Here is a 16,597-nt window from a genome sequence, read left to right on the forward strand (position 1 = left end):
TTAGTTCACTATAGGTTCTTTCATTTGATTGTTGACATTCACTTAAATGATTTGCATCATTATCTTGTAAAAAATTTGTATGCATGATTCTGCTTCTATCACAAGTCCTTGTGTACTTGCTAGTATGGTTGACATATTTTGCAATTAACCATCCTCATCTTTATGTGGTTTGCAATGTCTGCTTACTTTATCTTGCCATTAGAGTATATGTTATTGAAGTTTTATTCAACAAGAACCCCATATTTATTTAATGATATTCGTTTGATTAATCAAAATTATAATTTGGTTTTAGCACTTTTCCTTTGATTGCATATCAATTTGAAGTTCAGTTCCCTATAGTCCAAGTCTTGTTTAAAGTGTTTTTGTTCAAATTCAAGTTTGAGTTCACTTTGGTCCAAATCAAGTTTTGGCTTGAGTTCAAATGTTCAAGTCCTTGTTCATTTCATTTGATTTTAAAACAAATGTGAGTTCAAGTCCCTTATGGTCCAATATGTGCATCCAATTCACTATCATTAAGTTCAACCTCAAATTCATTTGAGTCTCATTCAGTTCAGGTTACAATCGCAAGTCTTCTATGCAGTTCATTATGCTTTTCTACGATTTAAGTTCATTTAAGTTATGATTCAATGCTTGCAACTTTAATTAATTTGCAATTTGATTTAAAGTCATTTTATTTTCTCAAATTCAAATCTGAGCTCAAGTTCAAATTATCCAGATTCTGTCTAAGTTAGGACCTCTGCTTCACCAAAAAATTTGGCAGCCTCCCATCATCTCCTCCGTTTAGGGGAAACCACGAGAAACTCGGCCATCCCACTATGCTACAGAGCATTTATGGTAGGTGTCGAGGGACACCGGGCCGTATATCTTTCATCCCACTAGGCTACATGAGCATGTATGGGTTCTTCAAATGTACTCATACGAAGGATACAAGCGGCTCTCCCCACCATGCTAAAAGAGCGTGTATGGGGTTTTCCCACTTTACCGTATGCGTTGCATCGGGCTCCCTTCTACCGTGCTACTAGAGTGCGTATAGGTGGTTCTCTGGTCTATCACAGATGCCAAAAATGGGATTTAAGGTGATTACATATCTCGTTGTAGGCGTGACACCGGGCTCCCTCCTATCGTGCTACGAGAGTGCGTATAGGTGGTTCCCCGATCCACTACAAATGACAAGAATGGGATTTAAGTGATTGCCCGCCTTATCGTAGGTGTCGCACCGTGCTCCCTCCTACCATGCTATTAGAGTGCGTATAGGTGGTTCCCCGGTTCATCGCAAATGACAAGAAAAATAAATTTTAGTTTTGGAGATTATACCTTCGGGGTCGGTGTCGATGAGGTAGCAAATGTATGAATTAGAAAATGTACAAAAATACAAAAATCTCCATCTTTTTTTTTTTTACTTCCTCTTATTCAATTTTTGAAACCCCTCCTTCATTCCCCCTTTTTTTATGCTTCCCTTCTTTTTTTTTTAAATCATCTCATCACCCTCATTTTTTTTAATCACTTCTTTCTCTCTATTGTTTTTTTTTTGAAACTTCTCCCTCTTTCTCTTTTTTGTTTATATATGCAAATATATGCATAGACACTTCCAGCAATGATAATAATACACCATAAAAAGTAATGCAAATAATTTATAATGTTAGACTAAAGAAAAGAACACTAATTTAACACAGAATTAAAAAAAAAAAAACTCAATAATGTTAGCTAATATTGAAGAATGGAACTTACTACTTGTCTACTAAGAGATTTTGGGTCAAAGGGATCCAACATATTTTTTTAAGCTAAATTTATGGGTTGAATTTGGTTTGTAGTGGGCTATTTAGGTTTTGCTTTTGAATGGGTTGGCTTTTGGATTTGGGTTAGAGTAAATTGGTTTGTTGGATAGGAGAAAAATGGTTGTTTGGTGAAAGTTGGCTTGCTATTTGACTGTAGGTTTGTAATGGGCTGATTGCTTTGGTGGAGTGGATTTGGTCTGATGGCTTGCATAAAATAAAGGCAGGAAATGGGCTTGGTATGGGGCGGCTAGAGGGCTTTTTTGTGGGCTGTTGGAGTGGGATGGTTTGGTCTGTTGTAAGAATATTTTAGAAGATGAATTGGGCTGAATATGGGACTTTTTTGAGAGTGCAGTCAGGTTGTTGGAATGTGAGTTTGGACTGTCTTGAGTGGAGTTTGGGCTGATTAATGGGCTGGATGGGTGTGTAGAGATATCTGATGGGTATATAATTAAATGGTTTTAGTGCCAGAGTAGGTGGATATGAATCTTTTGATTTAGAAAGACATAAATGGTGGGAAAAATTATGTCACAACGCAGATTTGATTTTCTCCTATTTTGTAATCGAATACTATATTGACAATAAAGTACAGTCTCGAGAGGCCGACACAATATTCTACAATGGATTATATATCAAAATAGGATTTTGAAAATTGATATTTCTATGATCAAACGCAGTTCGAAGAATAACATATTATTTCGAAAAATAAGCATGAAATTCTTAAGAATGTGTTTAAAGATAGAAATAAGCTTTTTGAAAAATTTATTCATTTTTTTATGTAGATATGGCAAGAAGAATATTATATCATCTTAAAAGACGAACATAACATTCTTCAAGATATCCAAAAGTAAGAATGAGTTTTATAAAATTCATCATTTCTAAAATTGAAAATAACAAACGGGACATTACATTATCTGAAAAGATAATAATAACATCCTATAAGTATATTTAAGATTAGAAATGAAGTTTTTAAAGATATCTGCATTCCCAAAGATTCTTCCCTTATTTTATATAAATAAATCAAGATTTATTTTAGTTTGGGGTTCTCAAATCCCTATAGAGGCAAGCCCCTATAGTTAATTACATCTTAGGAGAGAAGCTCCTAAGAAAACTCTCGATTAAAGCAGTGATTTCATACCCTTCTGACTACAAAGTAAAAGACAAGGAAATAGAAGTATGAATTTTCAAGGAGAAAGCTCAATGTTGAACATTTATTAGCGAGTCAAAGGAAGAAAAGTAGGAGGAGCCAGATTTTGAGAAGCTTAGAAGCAACCTCAGTCTACCCTATGTTAGGCTTTACATTTTAGGAGAAAAATTTATGTTTAAGTTGACATTTTATTAGAAATTTGGGATTTATATTCCCAGAGGATGAGGACTTAAGATCTAAAAAGAATCTGCCTCAGAACCTAAATCTAATTTGGGTACTATAAAATAGTAACCCGAACCTAACTAATGAAGTGCAAATCTGGACTTACCCCGGCCTGGATTAGGGAGCCAGCTAACCACCTAGGCGCTTTAAAACCATGTGTCCAGTCTCTTATGAAAGATGGGTAGGGATGTTTATTTAAGTTTTAAGGAATTAGGGGCCGACATCTAAGACAATTCCTAATTGGCCCCTAAACTTATGTAAGGTGAAAAATGTCTAGAAATAACCTTTCCTTTTTGAAAGACATTTTGTATTTTTCTAATATTTATCTCGAGGCACAAGAAATGAGAAGTAGAAGGGGGAAAGAGAGGTAGAGGGAGAAAGAAAATTTTGCTTTTCAACAATTTTACTTTTATTTTCTAGTTAAAACCTAACTAACTTATTCTCTAACACTCACACTTCTCACCTCTCAAAATACTTCAACTTTTAACAATCGCACATTTTATTTCTCTTCTACAAAATTTAACCTTTCCAAAACATACAAAATTCACCTTTACACATTCCAACTTTCAAAATAAACATATATCTTACCAAAATTTTAAATATTCTATTTTTCAAAATACTTTACACATGTCAGCCTTCACACAAATCACCATTCAAGACACAAATCTTTTACATTTCCAAATCATACAATTTCTACTTTTATATATAAATGCAAATCAATTTTCCTTAACAAATCATATACTTTAATTTTTTATAACTTTACTTTCAAGCATACAAACACAAGCTACTTTTTATCTTTCTTACATAACACCTTTTAAATGCACATCTTCCATTCTTCCAAAAACTCAAATTTTACTTTTCAAAACTAACACATTCTTTACCATTCACAATCTACATTCTCCACTACAAATTACCTTTCCACACACACCTTTCACAAAATCATACTATATATAAAGCTAAAGCTTTCCAATACTCAAATATTTTCTTTCCAATCTATTGCAAAAGGATGCTAAACATCTTTCAACATCTTCATTAAAACTCTCTAAATCCTTCACATAAATAAAACATGATATCATGATTTTCTTCCCAATTATGAACAAAGTCACCCATGTCATCATATTTTTTTTTTTTTATATATAAAACATACGACCTAATTTATGAATTTGTCATATGAATGTAAGCTCAAGATATAAATGCTTGATTCCCTAAAAAAAAAATCTCATTTGTTAGCATGTGTTTAGAATTTTTTGTTTATTGGTTAACAAATCAAATAAAGAAAATATACAAAAATGAAAAGAAGAATATAACATGATTTCTTCTAACCGAGAATTACAAGCCTTCTCTCAATTTAACCATGACGACAATCATTTTTTTTTTAAAGGAGTTCGATGTAAGAGAAATGGTTATTATTTTCATGACCTTCTATATCAAGAAAACACTATGAATGATTACTCTCTCTGAGATTATTGCAGATTCTTAAGCAAGAAATTTCTTTCCTTAAAAAAAAATACATACAAAGAAATTCTTTTTATGTATGCATTTCAAAGGAATGGAATGTCTTCACAGAAATCTGACGAACATTGAAGCAAGAATGTATTTCTATGTTATGATCAGAATTCATTTAATAAAACACCACTTGTTAAGAATCAAATCAACACCATTTCCTCTCTGAATAACAATAAACCCAATAGCTCTCTTAATAACAAAAATTTTGAAATCAACAGAGAGTATATGCGGCCATTAGAGGTACGAGGAAGATGATGGAAAAGATAGAGGAGAATGGGATGGATGAGAAGAAAAAAAGAGTTGATTACCTATAGTGAAGAGAATCAGTGATGAGAGCAAATCGACGGCTAGGATGGTTGGTGTTTGGGTTCTTGCAGCATAGGGAGGCAGTGAAGAACTTCAGCGAACAGGGAGGAGCGACGGGAGGCTTTGGATTCGTCACAAGAGAGTAGGGAGGCTTGGACATGTCATGTATGAGAGGAGGGAGGCTTGGACATGTCATGTATGAGAGGAGGGAGGCTTGGACATTTTTTGGGTTGAGGGAGAGGGAGAGTGGGTGGTTATGAGAGGAGGGAGGCTTGGACATGTCATGTATGAGAGGATGGTCTCCGAATTAATTTTTGAAGTTTCCAAACTTGATTTTGCATCGAGATTTGTGCCTAATTAAGATAATTTTTTACGACGTATCAATTATTATTATATATATACTTGTGAAGAGTCAAAACGGGTTAATCGGAGCCATTGAAATCGAATTCAATTTGAGTTAATTTGATTTGATTTTGATTTGATTGGAATAAAAGGTCGAGTCCGTGCTATGTCATTAGGTATCCACCTAAGGGAAATCCTGCAGGTGACGTCTACACTAGGCTACGAAGACCTAGGTATTAGAGTCGATTCTAGGGAAATTGACCTCGAATAATGAGGTCAACAATAAAATTTGTTGGAAGATAAAGCAGAAGGGCTGCTATTGGTCTTTGTGGAGAAACGTGAGAGTATTAGGTGTGTACTGTTTGACTTTTTTTTTAATTAAATATCTTTTTTTGGGGGGAATTTTTGGGGCAAAGCTTGTATATTGAAAAAGGAAATTACATAGGTGAAATATGAAAAAACAAACTAAAGTCTTGGTACTCAAAAACAACAGTGAGACCAAGACTCTGAACAGAAGAAACTGAAGTCCAGTTACTCAAAACAAAAGGAGAAACTGAGACTCAAAATTGAACTAGAAGAAGAATATAGGAGACAAAGACAATGCCAAAAACAACATAGGACTCAGGAGCTCTTGGAAATTCATCGAAGGAAGCACGAAAGGGACCACAAGAGCAGGCCCCTGATTGCCACAAACACCGTCAAGTGGCAGCTGTAAAGTACAACGTTCATCATCATCCTATCAAAAACCAACCAGGCGCCCGATAGTGAGTATAAAGAGGATCCGCAGAGCAGCAGTAAAATCAAAATCTCTTCCATAATGCAATTTTATGATCAATGGCCTTCTTAATTTTTGTAATCACAGTAGCTTGACAATCCACAACACTTCCAAAAAAATTGTAATTTCTAGCACGCCAAATAAAGTAGATGTTTGCACAGGCAGTCAGCAGGTAATAGTTAACCCTGGAATCATTATAGCCTTGCTCTAAAACACTATGCAGTGCCAGAAATAAATTGGGTCTCATAAGATGTTTACCCAGCCAAGGAAGGAAAGCCTTAATGATTCCAAAAGTAAAACTGCATTCAAAGAATAAATGAGTAATGGATTCAGGCTCCGTGTGACAGAAAACACAGACGTTGGTGGTGCCAATTCCATGAGAATGGAGAACATCATAAGTTTTCATACCATTTTAAAAGCCAGCCACACATAGGCAGAAAATCGGAGAGAAGATTTCTTGTGCCAGACCAGTTTATACCATGAAACAGGTGCCAAGCTAATGAAAAGTTGGGAAGTAAAACTATTGAAACTAGGATAAGTACTATCTAGCCAAAGGTGAGGTTCAACTTGGGAATGAATATGGACCTTACTTATCAGAGAAATAATATTGTCCTCAAATCAATTAGGAAAACACCAGGTGTTACCAATAATAATTTTGCCAACTTCCCAGGTAGAGAAGGAAAAGTAAAGTCTTAAAACCTTCTCCTCATTGTGGACATCAGCAATAGAAGAACCGTTGCACAAGGGGTCCCAAAGGAGGGAAAGCTTGCTTCCAGTGAAAATGTTAAGTGACATACATTGCTTGATATCAACAGCCTTGCTACAAAGGTGTTTCCAATAATGAGAAACTTTCATAGGCAAAGGTTTCCAAAATGATTGATAAGTGAGACACCACCAGTCAAAAGTATGTTACTAGAGTAACTGGAATGCAAAAACCTCCAAATGATAGAGCAAGCAAAATTATGGTTTAGAGTGTCCACAGAGGGAATGCCCAGCCCGCCCTTTGATTTGGGCCTACAAGTGTCTTTCCACGATATGATGTGCAGTTTTTTGAGGTTAATGTTCCCAAAATAAAGGAAATGAGAGCACATCCTATTTATGGTTTTATAACAGCCTTTAGGAATAATAGAACCTCGAATCCAATAGGCAATCATGTTGCACATAGTAAATTTCAGGAATTGTATTCTATAGGCAAAAGAAAGTAGTTTTGTTTTCCATCCGTTCAATGAAGCAACAATTTTTTGGATGAGAGGTTGAAAGTCTTGAATTTTCAGCTTTTTGGTAAAAATGGGTAGACCCAAATATTTTATAGGATTGACAGCTTAGTTAACTTGGAGCAAATCACAAATTTCAACAATAAGAGGAGTGTCTTTGGAGAATAAAACTATGCTTTTTTAGGATTGACAAGGAGACCCGTAGTGTGATCAACGCTATCAAGAATGTTGTTGAGTGTTTGGGCATTGGAAATAATTGCTTTCCCAAAAATTAAACGGTCATTAGCAAACATTAGGTGAGAAATGGCTCAGTTTCCAATGGTGAAAGCGCTGAAGGTTGAGAGTCTAGTGGCTTTGTCAATATAGGAAGAGAGACCATCCATAACAATACTAAAAAGGTAGGGGGATAAGGGACAACCTTGACGAAAACCAGATGAGGAGTTAAAGAACCCCTCCAAAGCTCCGTTAATACAGATAGAGAAATGGATATCAGAAGTACATGCTTTAAACCATGAAATAAACATGTCAGGAAATACCTTATCGGCCATTCTCTTGTATAAGAAATCTCTGGAAACAATATCAAATGCCTTAGTAATGTCAAATTTTCCACATAAGTACTTATATTTTCCTTTGTGATTAAAATTCCCTAGAAGCTCAGCTACTAGAAGAATATTATCAGTAATGATTCTGTTCTGAATAAAGCCACCTTGACTTGGAGGAATAATGAAAGGAAGAACCCCTTTCATCCTATTGGCAATGATTTTAACTATAACTTTGTAAATGACATTACAAAGAGAAATGGGTCTAAAGTATTTGACATTGCTAGGATGATGAAGTTTAGGGATTAAAGCAATGGCAGTCTCTTTCACCATCTTCGGCATGTGTCCAGAAGAGAAAAAGTGCATAATAGCGTGGCAAATTTATTGACTGATGATGCTCCAAGAAGATCTATAAAACTCAAACGTGAAACATTCTGGTCCAGGGGCCGAATTGGCCTTCCTAGAGAAGATGATGCTTTTAATTTCATCAACAGAAACAAGGGAAGTGAGGGTTGAGATAAGGTGGATAGGGATAGTATTCCCTATGGGTATATCGTAAGCAGTGGAAGGAGGGCTAGAGGATTGGTTGCTGTTAAATAGATTTTTGAAGTGGTTGATGAAGGTTTGTGAAATGCCATGGTTGGTGTTAAAAGTACCTTGATCTGAGGTGATTTCTTTAATCCGGGAGTAATTGTTGGTGATGTTGATTTTGGAGTATAAGAACTTTAAGTCATCTTCTCCGTGGGTTAACCAATTCACTTTGGCTCTTTGTGTAATCCAGCTAGTGAGGGTAGTATGGTAGTGGATAAGTTTGGTGTTAATGGTTTTCAGCTTGGCATTGAGGTTGGGGTCAAGAGGATTGCCTTGGATATTAGAAATCACCTGATTCTGGATAGCTTTTAAAGAGTCAATTTCCAGCTGGATATTGTTGGAGTTAGACCAGTGTTTATGCTTGATTGTGTTTTTCAGACTTTTCATCTTAAACATAAAGGAGCTAAGCAGGCTGCTCCTATTAGGCTGAGAGAAAATATCAATTAGAGAATCCCAAAACTATGGTATTTTGGAGCTGTAATTTTTGTACATGAATCTTTTTCCATTCTTGTATTAAGAAAAATTTCTCAAAATCAAAGGACTGTGATTAGAGCAAGCCGGGTCACCAACTCTGTAGAAAGAGTTGGGGAAATTATCAAGCCAGAGATTGTTAACAAGAACTCAGTCTAATTTGATATGGATAGGATTCAAAGTCTGTTGATTGAACCAAGTATAAAAGTGCCCCACATAAGAGAGATCGTACATACCAGCATTAAAAATCATGTTGTTAAAGTCTCCCAATTTGGAATTAGAAAGGGGAGTGCCCCCAACTATTTCGTTGGGATTTCTACAGCAATTAAAATCCCCAATGATGGCCCAAGGTGTAGAAATGGTATCAGCAATTTCTTGGATGTTATTCCATAATGTTTTCCTTTAAATGAAAGAATTGCTAGCGTATACAGCAATGACAGCAGTAATAAGAGTATGGCTCACCCAAATAAAGTGATGGACAAGTTGACTAGTGATACGTTGGGGAATGAAATTCACTGCCTTTTCATTCCATTTGACCCAAATGCGACAAGGGGAGGAAAATTAAAAGTTATCACAAGATCCTTCATGAGGGAAAAGCTTATGTTGGGCTTGGTACCAGTGATTGGTTAGGTTATCATAATTGGTTTTGGCTTCAAGAATGAATATGAGGTCAAGGTTGTAGGTTTGAATAAGGTTTTTGCAGCATAAGACTTTGTCCGGGTTGTTAAACCCTTGAATGTTCCAAGAAGCAAAGTTTGTAAGGATCATTGACGATTTGGAGTAGAGGAATTTTTGGCTTTTTTTCCTCTGGTTTGTTTGTTATAGTTTTGTTGGGTATTTTGGTTTTTGTGGTTGCTAGAGGAGGATGTGGATTATTCTGTGGAATTGGTAGGTTTTTGAGTTTGAGGTGAGGTATGAGGAGAATTGTTAAGGGGTTGGTTAGAGAGTAAGTTGGGGATGGTAGGTTGGTGGCTACGGCAGGATGTTTATGGAGGGCATATGACGTTTGGGTTAGGGATGCTTTAAGACGTAGTGGCTGCCATGGAAGGATCCAAAGTCCGGTCCGTAAATTCATTCTCAGTGAGAGAATGAAATTTGTTGGTCACTGTGATAGGGGGTGGTGGGAAATGGGTAGAAGGGAGGAGGGTAGTGGTATATAAGGGTTCTTTAGAAGGTGAGTTTAAATTGGGAATGAGAGGCCCAGCTGGGGGAATCTGCAACAACAAGGTAAAGGGGATGCTTGGTTTAGGAGGAGGAGTTGGTTTCGGAATATTTAGACGAGAAGGTCGCGTAAGACGAGGTTTGCGGCTGGAGCTTCTACCTCTTGGTTTGTTGACGGGAGGTGGTCGCAGAATAGGGTCTTTTGGGCATAGCCTTGGTGGATGCTTAATTGAGGCACACTGGGTACAAGGCTCGGGTTTCCAGTCATACTACACCAAAGAGGGAAGGCTTTGCCGTCAACAGAGTAAAAAATTTCCTCAGGGAGGACAGAGGAGCTGGTAATTTAGACACACACTCTCGCAAATGCAAGTCGGGTTTTAGCAGCAGTGAGAGCATCAACTGCTAAGGGAATACCTACACAGCTAGCAAGTTTCGAAAAACCTTCTGGGTCCAGAGAGAAAGAGGAAGATTCATAATCTTGATCCAGAGGGGGATCGACGGAAACTCTTCTCGCTTGGGCACAAAATTAGGCGTTCATTTTCGGAGAATGAACGGTTTGCCGAAGAAGAACCAAGGGCCTCCAGACCAAGTGAGCTCATAGTCCTCTAGGGTAGAAAACTTTAAGAGGAAGAAGCCATCGTCCATCTTCAGCAAAGAGAAAGAGCCTTTCAGGTTCCACGTTTTTTTGATGACAGAGAGGAGAGCTTCATAAAAAGGGCGTTTGCCAATCGAGTAACCCACGAGGGAGAGTGACCATTCGAATGCTCCAGCAACAAATTTCTCTTTTGTGAACTGGGCTGTGAAATTTTGAGTCTGGATAAAGGAAAGAGTATGAGAGAATTTCATAGAAACGAGCAGGGTGGTAGCAAGAAGGTTTTTCCAGTCAAGTGGGGAAAAAGCTGCTACAGTAGGGGTAGAAGATGAGAGGGAAGAAAGCAGAGGGAAAGAAGATGCATCCATGGGGGAGGACCCCCAGTAATGGTGGCGGCGCACAAAACCGAAGGGACCAGGGAAACCCTAGCAGAGCTTAAGTCACACTCAGCCTAATGCAGCAATCATTCAGCTTTAACTTAGAAACTCCTCTTTTCTCCTTCGCACGCCTCTGACACTGTCGATTTAATAAAAAATCTAGATAATAAGAATCTCCGCATGCAGGTGCTGCAGCTTTTGTTGAGACATGAATCATCTAGGGGATGGTATAATACAATAAATAAAGAAACAATTTTTTTTATATATTTAGATTATTTAAGATGAATTCATACTCACAATATAGACTTGAATTCAAGACCTCTTAGTTGGAAACAGGCCAATGTGAGTTATGTCTTTTGAAATTTTCAAGAAAACCAAAAAAATATAGTTTCTTCTGAGGGGGACTTGCTATGCTAGTTTGATGGGTTTAGGCGCCTGAAGATTTGCTGCAAAGGGAAGAGTTCAGTTGTTGGAGAGAAACTGGATGGAGCAAGTTTCGCTAGCGTGGAAGTCTGCGAGGAAGCCTTGGGTTGGGTTGGAGTGAAATGGTGTTGTTGGAGACTGACAAGTTCAAGTCCGACGGATGGAGCTTGGGGAAATCGGCTGTAAGGTGGAGGTGGTTCTGTAGGTTTGGTTTGCTGTGAACGGAAGAGCTGAGTGGGGCTTGTAGCTTTGTGTAGAAAAACCCACGAGCCCATTACGAGCATCTGTCTGGAGTTTTAATTGCTTGGGCTCGTATATACAGAGACAACCATCTTAATTTCTTTTTTGACTCTAGGGTCAGGTGCAACAGGGAGGTAAATTGATGGGATTTTGCAAAAATAGAACAGGTGATATGAGGTAACGAATTAAATGCTATTCAGATTTCCCTTTTTTTTGTTTGACTTTCTTTGCTCTTTTTTTTTTAGTAAACCGAAAATGGCATCGATGCTCTGTCATTATTACAATAATTTGAGATGATAGAGTTGGCGTAAAACCTTTCTTTTTCAAATGTGAGAATACCATCTCCACCTTTTTTTTATCCTAACATTTCTTGCGTACCCATCCATCAAAAGATTAAAAACAATATCATCATGGTTTAGGGTCCCTCTTTTTTTTATTGAGTTCTTTAGAAATTAAAGTAGTGAAAGTGCTATGAGGCCACTTGAAAGTTTGCTAGTGATGTTAAGCCCTTATGTACTAGCCTATGTCTAACTAATAGGGGAGGGGGGGGGGGGGGGGTAAATTGGTATTTTAAAAAATATTTCAATCAAAAACACAAATTCAAACCAAACCAAAATTCACCACAAAGAAATTTAAAGTGCGAAAATTAAACACGGAAAAAGTAATAATAAAGAACATAGAAATTTATAGTGGTTCGATCAACTCAACCAACGTCCACTCCCTGGAGGCGCCCTCCGAGTATTTCACTAAACTCAGTGACTCTACTTTTGCTCCCATAGCAAGGAGGAGAAGCCTTTATAAATCTCCTTTCCACCGACACCGGTGAGGCAGAGAACTCAACTCCTTTTGCTTCCTCCTGAAGTAGGCAGAGAACTCGACTTCTTTTGCTTCCTCCTAAAGCAGGAAGAGAACCTTGATCATCTGCTGAAGTAGACCTCTCTTGAACCTCCAAGGAACCAGGGAAGACAACTGGAGAAGATGACTTGAACCTTGATCGGAGCAACCTTTGTGAAACCTCTCATAAACTCCCCCTCACAAGATCCTCTCTCTCCCTATCCTCTAGGCTCTCTCAGGTAAAGACAACAGAAAAAGATGCCCTCTTGGGTGAAACAAGAGAACTTATAAAGAAGAGCTTTGGAATAGCTCTTAATTACAACAAACTGACTTTATCGTCCAAGACAATCTGGAGATCGTCCTATACGATCAGTACAATTTTAGCTCAATCAGCCAGGACAATTCGGGACGATCAGAAGGAAATTTATTCATATCATGCAGAATGATAGTATATCGTCCTGCACGATTAGTACAAATCAATGAATATCATCCAGACCATCACCCTAGATGGGAGTTTGGACAATGAAAAAGTAACTTGATCGTCCAGGACGATCTTGTAATCGTTTGTGATGATTAGTTTAAAACATCACAGATGATCCAGAACATCGCCATGAATGGATGTCTAGATGATGAAATATTAACCTGATTGTCCGAGATGATATCATGATTATCTAGGATGATTAGTTCAAAACATTACAGATCGTCTAGAACATCTCCCTAAATAGACGCAGGCCAATGTTTGATCATCCAGGAAGAATTTGAGTTTGCTAATTGATCGTCCTGGATGATCCTACGATTGTCCAGGATGATGTGATCGTGCAATCAAACCTTAATTAATTTTCTTAATTACTAGGTTAATTTAGACATAATTGTGCTACATCGTCCAGGACATCGTCCTGGACGATGTCCAAAAATAAAACATGCCTTAACTAATCTGGTGGATGATTCTTTCTAATTTGAGCCTATTTTCTAGGACTATGATAACATCATCCGGGATGATGTGCTTAATGACGGCTACCTTAACCATGATGCCCTAATTAGGGTTTTTATTTTTAACTGATCATCCAGGACGATGTTTGGTTCGTCTAGAGCTATGTGATAAAAAATAGAAAACTCTAAAACAATCAAAATTTTTCCCTCATGTGTGTGTGTGCAAGATTACTTTGCATCAGGATCAACATTAATGCATTTGACTCAAGAAAAGGTAAAAGATTACAAACTGACTCAGTCCTAGGCTACCCAATCTTAAGCTAGCTTTGAGTTGCACTTAATCATGTGGACCTGAAATGTTAGTAGACAGATAGTCATAGAAAAGTAGAAGTATCAGAAATGTTTGCTATCATCAAAATTAAATTTTCTGAAATTAGATTCCTAACAATCTCCCCCTTTTTTATGATGACAAACAAAAAAATAAATATTCAATTAAAAAATAGAAATAATGAATCAATAAGTTCAAATTTTACTAACAAACAAACACAGTACATAATACATCAAAACAATACTACTCCCCCTTTTGACATCACAAAAATGAAGAGAAAAAGAGAAAAGAAACATAACAGAAACTACGAAACAGAAGTAAACTACACCAAGGATAGAAAAACAACATCACGAAAAAAAAACTAAAAGAAAGATGACCCATAATCATCTAAAGGATGAGGTGGTGGTGGTGGCGGGTGAAAGTAACTAGAAAGAGTGGCAAACTACCCTCCAAACAAGGCTATATCCTAGTCATGCTATTGCTACTGGTGACCCACGTAAGAATCAAACCGAGCACTGTCTTCTGCATGCTGCTGCTTCTGTGCAGCAACATAGGACTCGAAACGTGCCTCCTACTGGTCGAATCGCTCCACCAGTTGATCCAGTTGAAAGTGCTGGCAAAGCGGAGCAGGTGCAAGAGCAGGTGCGAGAGCCTCCTCCTCAGCTCCCTCGGCTTCCTCATTCCCCGGGTGAAGACGAGTACTGTGAAGAACATGGAAGGTGTTATTTGAGTAGAAGGTAGGCTGAAAGTTTGTAGGGGCATAATATTGAAGATTATATTGAATTCTAGGATATAGGCAATGATATATCCTAGGGCAAGATTGGGCTTTCTCCTATATCCTAGGTCTTGAATACTAGTTAGATGCTCAATGTTTCAAAAAATTAAATAAGAGGCATTAAATTCTTGACGGGCCAAAATATAGAAGTGGTGATCGAAAGGAGTGAAGTGATATGAATGCGATTACCAGCTTTTGGAAGAATAGAAGTACGAAGGACATATTAGATTATCCTAGTATCTTTGAGTAAGCTATTAGACTCTCCAACATAAAAGTGAGTATTGGTGCTTCTTCAAAAGTGATTGGCCGGAGCCCAGTCATAGTTAGGATCAGAACATGGGGTGTGGAGTTTGTTTCCTATGGTGGATAGTTGCAAGAGCTCTTGACAGTCCTAATATGTGATTTCGACAGGACGTCTATTCACATAGGACTGGAGAGCAGTGAAAGAGGACTTTATGCGAAGGCTAGCAAAAAATTCAAAAGTAATTCAGAATTGAAAGGGACAATGAGAGTAAGGAGGAAGGTGAGGGTAGTGTGAGAAAACTGATTAAGGATAAGATAGGAAAGAATGTGCGGGTTAACAGTCCAGGAAACAGTGATCCCGGCTGTCTTGTACTTCTGATAGGCAACTTGATCGATCGCCTCAGTAAAGTGAGCGTCTAGATTCACCCTTGAGGAACTCCTAGAAGGTATGCGGGAACGCTTTTCGCAGTCTGTATGTGAATTAAAGGTTCTATGTAAGTTTTGGGTTTTTTATTATAGATTTTCAAAATTATGTCTGATTCGTTCTATTGATGCTTCAATCTATTTGTGTACTAAACAGTAGATGCTTGAACTTCATCATTTTGTACCAATTGTTCCAGTTGTGCTTGTTGGAATTAAATCAGGTCAAAAAACTTTAGAATTGTGTTTCTATTTTCTTAAGATAAATGGGTCTTTTTTTGTTTTGTTTTAGGAGCAATATTTTTAACATATGATAGTTCCTTTAATGTTATTTAATGTAGTATATTATTTCAGATATATGTGATGAAAAAGGGTATCTTTCTGATCATCCTGGTGCTATTGCAATCACTTCAGCATAAGCATTTTGATCATCCTGGTGCTATTGCAATCACTTCAGCATAAGCATTATGATCATCCTGTCAGGATTGCTATTTTTTCATTGAATTTGTTCTATAAAATATGTTGCCCGATCCCCATAAATTTTTTACATACTAAAATATTAAAGTTACCCTTTTGTGATTTTAATAATATGATTATGGATTGTAAGCTAATTGATATAGGTTTTTCTGGTAATTCCTATACTTGGAATCGTGGTAACATGTGGCAAAGGCTTGACATGGTGCTTTTTAATGACTTGTGGATTAATGCTTATAATAATACTTTTATTTAACATCTTAGTAAAACTTTTTCTAATCACTTTGCCCTTCTAGTTGGTATTAAGTCTACGAATACTAATTATATATCACCCAAATTATATATCATCCTTTAGATTCTAAAACATGTGGCTTCTTAATGATAGTTTTTAGATTAAGTCAAGGAAAATTTGGAAGCTTCCCTTCACCTTGATAATTTTATTGAAAGGATGACTAGACTCTGGCTTAAGCTTAAAAAACTTAAATTTAAAATCAATTTGTAGAATAGGTCTATTTTTAAAAACATCATTTCTAATAGTATGGCTACAGAGGAGCATGTTAATGCTCTGTAAATTATTTGTCATACTAATCTCTCTATGGAAAATACTATAGCCTTACAAGAAGCTAAAAACTCTCTTTTTTTCCTCCAATAACAGGAAGAGATTTTTGGAGACAAAAATCTACTTCTAAACACCTTCTTGAAGGAGACAGGAATACCTAGTATTTTCATTTGTTGTTTAAGAAAAATAGAGCTAAAAGTTTTATCCATAAAATAATTGATTTTGAAGGTAACCTTATTGGGCAGAGGATAATATTTCCAAGTCTGTTGTGGATCATTTTACTAAGTTACTTAATAAAAACTTTGAACTTGAAAGAGATGAACATCCTAAGCTTATGTCTTGTTGCATCAATGATG

Source organism: Dendrobium catenatum, unplaced genomic scaffold (assembly GCF_001605985.2).
Source record: "Dendrobium catenatum unplaced genomic scaffold, ASM160598v2 fragScaff_scaffold_716, whole genome shotgun sequence".
Classification (NCBI taxonomy): Eukaryota; Viridiplantae; Streptophyta; class Magnoliopsida; order Asparagales; family Orchidaceae; genus Dendrobium; species Dendrobium catenatum.